The sequence below is a fragment of the Polypterus senegalus genome, unplaced genomic scaffold, assembly GCF_016835505.1.
Source record: "Polypterus senegalus isolate Bchr_013 unplaced genomic scaffold, ASM1683550v1 scaffold_5184, whole genome shotgun sequence".
Classification (NCBI taxonomy): Eukaryota; Metazoa; Chordata; class Cladistia; order Polypteriformes; family Polypteridae; genus Polypterus; species Polypterus senegalus.
The window spans coordinates 6,169-14,938 of NW_024382354.1; the positions used below are offsets into that span (position 1 = coordinate 6,169).

The window sequence follows — 8,770 nt, forward strand, 5'->3', positions numbered from 1 at the left end:
TTTGTATGAAGTTTATGCGCAGGTAACTTTATTTTAAAAGATGCCACCTGACAAAAGATGACATACAGTAAACTCCCTTAATATTTTTAAACACCTCTGTCAGGTCACCTCCTGATGTCTCCATCTTAAAACTCATAAGATTCAGATCCTTCAGACCCCACAGTTCAGTCTCATCTCTCTTCTGAGGATTTTCTCTTGTGCTGTTAGGTCATTTCTCTAATATGGAGCCCAGCACCACACACAATATTCCTGATGTGGACTCCGGATATGGAGATTCTCTTCTTGATTCAAACTTCACACATCACAGGTGCTATATAACTCAGCTTCTCACTAGCCTTCTCTACTCTGTCTATTTGAGTTGGTGATGAGCACACAGTGGTGAACAAGTCTTATAAAAACTAGAAGGATTAAAATAGGCATTTTGGGCAGATTTCAATAGTGAGGACTTTTGTGCAGTTTGATAAGTTGTGAGGGTTTCTGGGAGATTGCTATGGTGATAGATGCCAACCTACAGTTAAATAAGGAACATAGAAGATAAAGAAAGGGATGAAACAGACACAGACCATCAAAGACTAGTGAGATGATTGTCTCATTTGGGTATTGAGTCCTCTATTGTTTTGGAAGTGCTCACCTTAAAGAATTTCCAAACATGGCTGTTCCTGACCTGACAAGGTACATCAAGAAATGAACAGGACTGTTTGGAGGCATGAGATTGGGTTAGGTGTATACAATATTTATACTCTTTGACAGTGCATCTGGAGACTGGGAAAAAGATCAGCAATTCACATCAGGAGAGACAAACGTGTGTGTCATTGTGTGTTGTCTACCATCTAACACTTTTCCTCTCGTTATTTGCATATTCTGTATTTATTGGGGGTGTTGGGTTACTGATCCAGTTGTTGTCATTTATTTTTCTGACTTACTTAATTAGTTCATCATATTTAATCTGTCAGTGTCACAGGAAGAGGTCTGAGATCAGTTTGAGGTTTACTTGTGATCCAAATTGAATAAATCACTCAGTGAATTATAGCGTTATCATCTGGGGTAGGGTGAAGCATCATACATTGATCCATTAAAGATCTTCTAAGAAATGGTTTGTTTAGTTGGTCCTCTCTGATGTCTCATTCCATCTTCTTTCCAGATGCAGACTCTTCTATCTTGCTGTGTCCTTCCTACTGATGGAGACTCACTCAGCTTCAATGTCATTGCTGATGTCTCTTCAGAGGACCTGAGAAAGGAGCTTTCATGTCTGAAAAAGATTCTTGAGAAGATCACTCAGTGAGACATCATGACATTGACATCAGGTACAGCGTCTGTTCATGTTGTTCTGAAAGACCACTGAATGTCCTCTTTTGAAGAAACAGAGTGACGATAAGCGGACATTGAGTTGTGAGACGCATAAAGAAGGCCTGCGCTTTTACATTTAATTAGGATGTTTTATTATATATTTATAGATTTTGATGTTTGTACACTGCTTAGTGTTTCTGCACTCAGTTTTATTTCAACAGCAGTGCATTTGTAATACGTGTTAAATAATTCAACTAACATTGCACAGTGTCATTCTTCTTTATATCTTTTAATTTTTAGGTCGTGAAGCTCCAGTTCTCACCCTACAGCCCCCTGAGCCTCGGCGCAGAGACAAGTTTTTACAATGTGAGTTTGTGCTTTAACAATTGAAATTGTTTCTCTTTTAATATCTCAAGTCGGGTTATGATATGAAAGTGTAACCAGCAGAAAGAGCCGTGTGAGTGTCGTGTGACTGAAGAGAAGAAAGTGTGGGGGTGGGTCCTAAGACCAGTGCATTATGGGATAGAGAGACTCAGGAAGTAAATCACCAAAGCCGTCGGCTGGACTTGAGTCTCTGAAGGATCAGGTGACCTCACATGAAATAAAAATGAAATCCTGAGGACTACGCCAGCTGTTCCTGTCACTCAAGTCCAACCTCCAGTTTTATTTTCCTTTTTTTTGTTCTTCCTTCTCTTTGTTCTTTCTTTTTTCCAGTCTCGTCATTCTGTTGCTTTTCTATTTCAGTTGTTCCCTTATAATTTTGCTAATAATGGTTTATTTATACAGAACACTCCATGTAATGAATGAAGCCCAATGTTTATCACACACACACAAATGTATTTAAATTACCATTAACATACGCATATACAGTCATGTGATAATGTAAGTACACCCCTTAATTTGTTTTTTTCTTAATCCTATCTAGAATATTAAGATTTGGTCTTCATTTTAACAGCATTTATAGATAATTAATAAAGTTATTGAAATGAAGAAAGAAATTTCCGTTTTGCAATAATTTATTCCATGAAAAGTGACCAGATGTCCAATTTGCGCCTGTTAAATCCCCTCTTGACTCTAATAGCTGGCATTGCCCCTCACGTTGCCATTCCCTCTGACTGTCCAGCAGTCACTAACGTCAACTGAGATGTTTATTCCTCTCCTCCATGCAGAATTCTGTCAGCTGTGTGACGTCTCAGGGGTGTCTTGGGTGCACAGCTCATTTCAAATCCCCCAGAGCATCTCGATGAGATTCAGTTCTGGGCTTTGACTTGGCCATTCTAGGAGACTCCATTTCTTTCCTCGACGGTGACCTTATGGCATTTATCGTAATTCCAGAATTTTATTTTTCATTCCCACAGATTCTGTCCAATCAGATGAGCTCTTCACTGTCGATGGCGTACATTTGCATCTTGTCAGCACAGCTTCTAATTGGTTCTTATTAATTGTCAGTGTGGTGCAGCGCCATCCAGTCATTTTCTTTCGTCTCCTTTCAGATTTCTGTCCACTCACACTGGACCTCAACATGGCACACAAAGACCTCCATCTGTCTGAATGGAACAAGAAGGTGACATGTGAGAGGACAAAGCCTGAATATCCTGATCATCCTGACAGATTTGACTACTGGGAACAAGTTCTGTGCAGAGAAGCTCTGACTGGTACTCACTCTTACTGGGAGGTGGAGTGCACTGGAGACTGGATTCTGATTGGAGTTGCATATAAAGGACTGAGCAGGAAAGGAAGGGACAGGGAGTGCAACCTGGGAATCAACGACAAGTCCTGGAGTTTACTGGGATCTGATTCCCAGTATGCTGTGCGTCACAATGACCCGGAGCGCCCATAAAATGACAGCGCCCCCTACAGCCCTAGAATAGGTGTGTATCTGGACTGGCCTGCCGGTTCGCTGTCATTTTATAGCGTCTCACACACATTGACCCTCCTGCACAGGCTCAACACCTCCTTCACTGAGCCCCTCTATCCAGGGTTTGGGTTTTGGCTTGATTGTAAGTCCTGCGCAAAAATCTGCCATCTGACACCATGTGACCACTGATCAGTACCCTCGACCAGTCACTTGATGTCCCCACAAGTGCAGATCCTCTGTGTTTGTAGTTTGGGGTCAAAATGAACTTTACAGGATGGGTGGGTGGGCAGCACCTCTGTTATTGACTTTGTGGATGAGAATTCAGGATGAGTGCGGCTGTCAGGGTCTCCATTATTATTGGGTTTGAGTAGCCAGTTGGGTCATAATGAGGGTGGTGACACCTCAGATCTACAAATTCCAGTCTAACCAGCAGGGGTCACTGTTGACTCAAAGAGATATGTCCTTTAGGCTCACACTAGAACAACTGCTGTGGCCCATGAGTGTCACTGAATGTCACCTGCTAAGTAGGACAGGCATGTGGTCCTGTTGAAACAGCACTACTGACAGGCACATGTAGACTGAGTATGAAGATCTCCTCAATGGTGACTAGCACAGAGTGACAATGTGACTAGAGTGTCATCCTCTCAGTTTGCAATTTGTGCGACTCCATTATTAACTCAGGGGTCCATCACTTCTGAAGGAACTCACTGTGAGTGTCTGACGATGAGGACTCACCGGTCAGTCAGATGTCGGCCATACAGACAGAGTCACTTGATGTCACGTTAGACATTAAACTGCACCTCCTCCTCCTTGACCCCAGAACTTTAACTACTCGTACCCTGGAAACTCCAACATCCTCAGAAAATGAATTGTTGGTCAGCTGACAGACACTCAAAAGTGGATTAAAAAGAGAGCACTGGTTAGTTGCCAGACTACTGCCTCTTGTTGCCACTCTGAATTTAGATAGATAGATAGATAGATAGATAGATAGATAGATAGATAGATAGATAGATAGATAGATAGATAGATAGATAGATAGATAGATAGATAGATATGTGAGGCACTATATAATAGATAGATATAGTAGGCACTATATAATAAGATAGATAGATTTGTTGTTTTTTATGAATTGTTTTGTAAGTGGTATTGATTTTGTTGTTGAATGTTTTGCTTCTTCATCTCATGTTTATGTATTTAGTTAGCTTTGCTGTGCCTCTTTTTTTAATGTTTGTTCCTTGTATGAATTCATGTGCAGCCCAGGAGGGCGGGGCCACTTCACACTGAGGCTGGAGCTCCGCCCCCAGGGGTATTTAAGAAGAAGCTGCAGATGAAAGAGCCGCTCCAGCACTTCTCTTTATCCTGTCTGGTGGTCTCTGCTTTACGTTTTGATTTTTGGTGGTCCTGTTTTGGCCCTCAGGTCCTATCTCTGGTTTATAATAGAAGGATTTTGTTCTCTTAAGGTTTTTCTTTTTTCTGCCTGCCTCTTTTTTCTAAGCATTTTTTTAATCCTTTCTTGAATGTTCTAAATAAATATTTAATTATTCAATAAGTTTTTTGAGTTTTATTGAGATAAACTTTTGAGATATTTTAATGTTCCATCCATCCATTATCCAACCCGCTATATCCTAACTACAGGGTCACAGGGTCTGCTGGAGCCAATCCCAGCCAACACAGGGCGCAAGGTAGGAAACAAACCCCGGGCAGGGCGCCAGCCCACCACAGTATTTTAATGTTTTTACATTTAAATATACTTACTTAATGGACACTTTAATCCAGAAGACATAAAACATTATGAAGTAAACATCAGTCTGGGGATTGAAAGGGAACAAGTGCAACAGGATTTGGTTATAAAAATTGATGAGCACAAGTGAAGAGCTCAGCAGTTCAGATGGAGGTGGGCAGCTCGTTTCACCAGTTGGGAGCTTCACATGATACGAGTCTGGACTGAGATTTGATGCCATGCAGAGGTGACATCACTAGTGTGTGAGGAGGAGCAGAGGACCTCATGAGTGATTCCACATACACACAGCACTAGAATAAAACTGAATAAAAAAAATAAAAGTGCCATACATTTACACTGCCTGTTACAGACTCAAATCAAATGTATGTTTTTATTGTATAATAGTAATAATAATAGCCACTCACTACTCAAAACAGTTACTATATGAAAGACCCAGGATCAAACCTGTAACCTCTCGACTTAGAGACAGCAGTTCTTACCTCTGCACCAGCCAAGCAGACGTATCTTATATGACAAATGAGTGGAGCCTACCCGGGGACCAAGGCTCTGGCAGCTTGTGGTTCCTCCAGCACTCCAAAAGGCCACTCTCCTGGCAGTCCATGGCCTGGTGAGGGCAGAACATTTCAGAGTGGTGAAGACCCTGCAGCGGCTAGGTGGAAATGACGCTGTCATGTATATTTGATTGTCTGCTTTTCTGAAACTCTTCTCACCATGACTCTGAAAAATAAAGCTGCTTTATAACCGCACCTGCTGTCTGGTCTGAAGTCTTTGTCCACAGCAACAGGCGTGTTTTATTAAAGTTTAAAGGGGGGGTTGGAGTTTGCCCACCACCTCTAACCGATGCTGTCTGGTGAGTGAGTCCGGGTATCAGAACTAAAGGAGCGAGCTGAAGTTGAGTATTGCCGTTTTGTAGCGATCGCATTACTTGAATGGACAACTCCACAAATACGTACCGGTCCCGGTACATAACGACAATTGGACGACGTCACAGCCACGTCACAGCCATGTGTGCATGCCCCTCTGTCATGCATCTCAACACACTACACATCAAATGAAAATTCAGAGGTTCGTCTTTCCGATGATATAAACCCTTTTGACACACAACAACCACAGCACTGACACTAAATCCTTTTTTACAGAGAAGTAAGAGCTGACTTTTCCTACCTTTGACTAGCTTTGAAGGCTCTCTGCAAGTCAAACATCAATATTTCCGAGAAATATTGATCTCATTCTGTCCGTAAGGCTCCAGGGAATATAATCCAGTAAAACGATTAGGTCCAAAACACACGATAGATCCTCAAAGGGAAAAAAACTCCAGAAAACGTTTCTTAACTTGAGACTAGCTCCGACATTTTTTTTCATTTCTATTGGTCATATCAGACGTAATTTGTTTCTGTCGGCAATAACCATGCTAAAGCATGTTACACGGAAGTGTTAGCTTCTGATTGACACCTAAGTTGGCCAATTACGAGGGGTCTGGGGTTACTGGCACCTCATATAGCCAACGAGTGTCTGAACAGCTGAGCGATGACGCTTAACCTCCAAACCCTGGTAGAATCTACCAGTTTGATTGGACGCTGTGAGTGACACTCCAAACTTACAGCCAATGAGCAGCTGAGCACGTCGATATGTAACTTGCCATACCAACTTGTAAACAAAACGATGGAGGAGCTTGAAGCTGGCATTTGTGCCAGTCTGCAGACTTAGTGCGTGGTTGTTTATTGTGATTTCGCCAAGTTTTTTCGCATTTTAAATATGGATAAACGTACAGATAAATGTAAATACACTCTCGATTAAATAATAGATGCATGTACGCGGCGTGATAGTTATCGATCGTACCAGGAGACGTCTAATAGCAGAGAGCGACATGTGCCACGCCCTTGTGCTTTCTGCTTGCTAGTGATTGCTGCCATCAAGTGGCACGTGGAAAAACGCTGAGCTGTGTTGTAACAGTTTGTAAAAAAATGTATATAGTTTGTGTGCATTTTATTAAAAAAAAAGTAAAAAATAAAGTATATATATATTTTTTTGGCCCATAAGACTTGTATTGACTATTTTTACATAGAAATGTGTATTTTTTATTGTTTTTATTATTTTTATAACTAATAGAGTGACACTGTATGTAGATATAGATTCCTTTAGGTGTTACCTTTCAGTAGAGCCCTCATTGATATCTGTGGGTTGAAGCATTCAAAAGTTATTACACTTTTAACATACGTTTCAAAATGTGGATAATGGATAAACCAGAGGTAACTCTAAAAAGCCCCTGGACATGCCCACATAAAAACTGGTGTGAAAATGTCATTTTTACAGGTATTCTTTTCAAATTTGAAATGTGAGTAGTCAACAAGTTATTCTGTTGGTACATAGTGTGTTTCTGTTCCCACCTACCTACTGCAGCTTTATTTTCCTTTATTTTCACAAAAAAACTTGGGCGAGAACAAAAAAATTCATTATTTCTGTAAGTTCTAATGTGCATAACTTTTGATCAGTCACACCTACAGTGACTACTAAGGTTGAAACTAGAGAATGTTACCTTTACAAAGAGACCAAACATGTGTTTATACTCCAGATAATTCAATAATAGCAATGATTCAAATTTGGAGAGGTCAAATTACAAGCGATTTAGCAAAAATGACCCCGCTTGATAAGGGGTTAAAAGAAAAAGTGTTTTTAAACATTGAGTGTGTCTGAGTGTCACAATATTAAACAACAAACATGTCATTCAAATGTAAATTACTGTGCCATTATACACAAATAAACCTCTAAAGGAGTAACTTGTGTCTGCTAATATGTATAAAAGGAAAGGTAACTTTAAAGTAAAGTAATACAAATGGACGATAATTTCACAAATATGAAGATGAGGGCAGATGACAGAGGACTGCAACTGGTGAGCTTCCACGCACAGGACAGCAGCCTTCCTGAATTGAAACTAACTTCCTGGTTACGTCACATGACAGGAGCAAGGAGAAGGTAGGGAAAATACCAAATATACACACTAGATGGAGCTAAACTGCAAATCCTAATAAAATGAACAGGTTTAACAAGTTGTAACAGAACACATGGCCATGGCCACCGAGACCTCACCTCTTCTTAATAGAGAGCTCCTGGAAGATGGCGTCTCAGTCTGAGGATCACAGTCCCGCATGATGAACTCCCCAACCCAGACCTGCTCAAGAAACTGTTTGCCTTTCTCTTATGACCTGAACAACAGGCATCTGTGGTCATCAATATTTTGTACCCTCTTCACCATCCTCTGTAGTGCCCATTGGCTCTGGGCCATACCAGGATGATAAGCAGCCACTAAGGATGGACTCCACTGGGCACTTGTACAAGTTGTTGGTCATAAATGAAGAACTCTGGCCTTTCCAGAGAAATCTGAGGTGGTGAAGGAGTTAATGAGCCATCTTGATTAAGGTCAGGATGTGCAGAGGACCACTTCAGGTCATTCCAAGACATTTCAATCTGCCAGCTCTCTTTGTGGCATCCCTTTGAACATACTGTCATCATTAATCTGGATTTTGTGTTTGAAAGTCATTCCTTCTTGTTTTGGCGCCTGCTACATGTGCTCTTCTTATGATAAATGGGTGTACTGGCACATTGGCCAGGATCTGATGCCCTGTAACCTGAGTGCCAGCGCTGCTATTAATTAAATCCCTCGCTATTCTGTCTTTCTGAGGGTTAGTTTAGAAGTGCCCTGCAGGACTCCTCATCCTTGTCTGCCACCTCAGCCTTGTCTTTCATGCCCATAGATGGTGTGCAGTTTTTAACGGGCTAACGTGTCCATTGCCCACTGTAGCCACCAGAGGGTGCTCCCGCAGCCCAAACCCGACACAGACAGACGCAGAACACAAAGTGCAAAACACCTGCTTTTTATTTTTTCC

General features: G+C 41.3%; 1 long non-coding RNA gene across 1 annotated transcript; it reads left to right on the forward strand.

The window, feature by feature from the left end:
• The first annotated feature begins 1,218 nt into the window (after positions 1-1,218).
• On the forward strand, positions 1,219-2,853 carry LOC120521048. Its single transcript, XR_005631973.1, has 3 exons — positions 1,219-1,304; positions 1,588-1,653; positions 2,781-2,853. It is a non-coding gene; the product is annotated as an uncharacterized LOC120521048 (long non-coding RNA).
• The last annotated feature ends 5,917 nt before the right edge of the window (positions 2,854-8,770 follow it).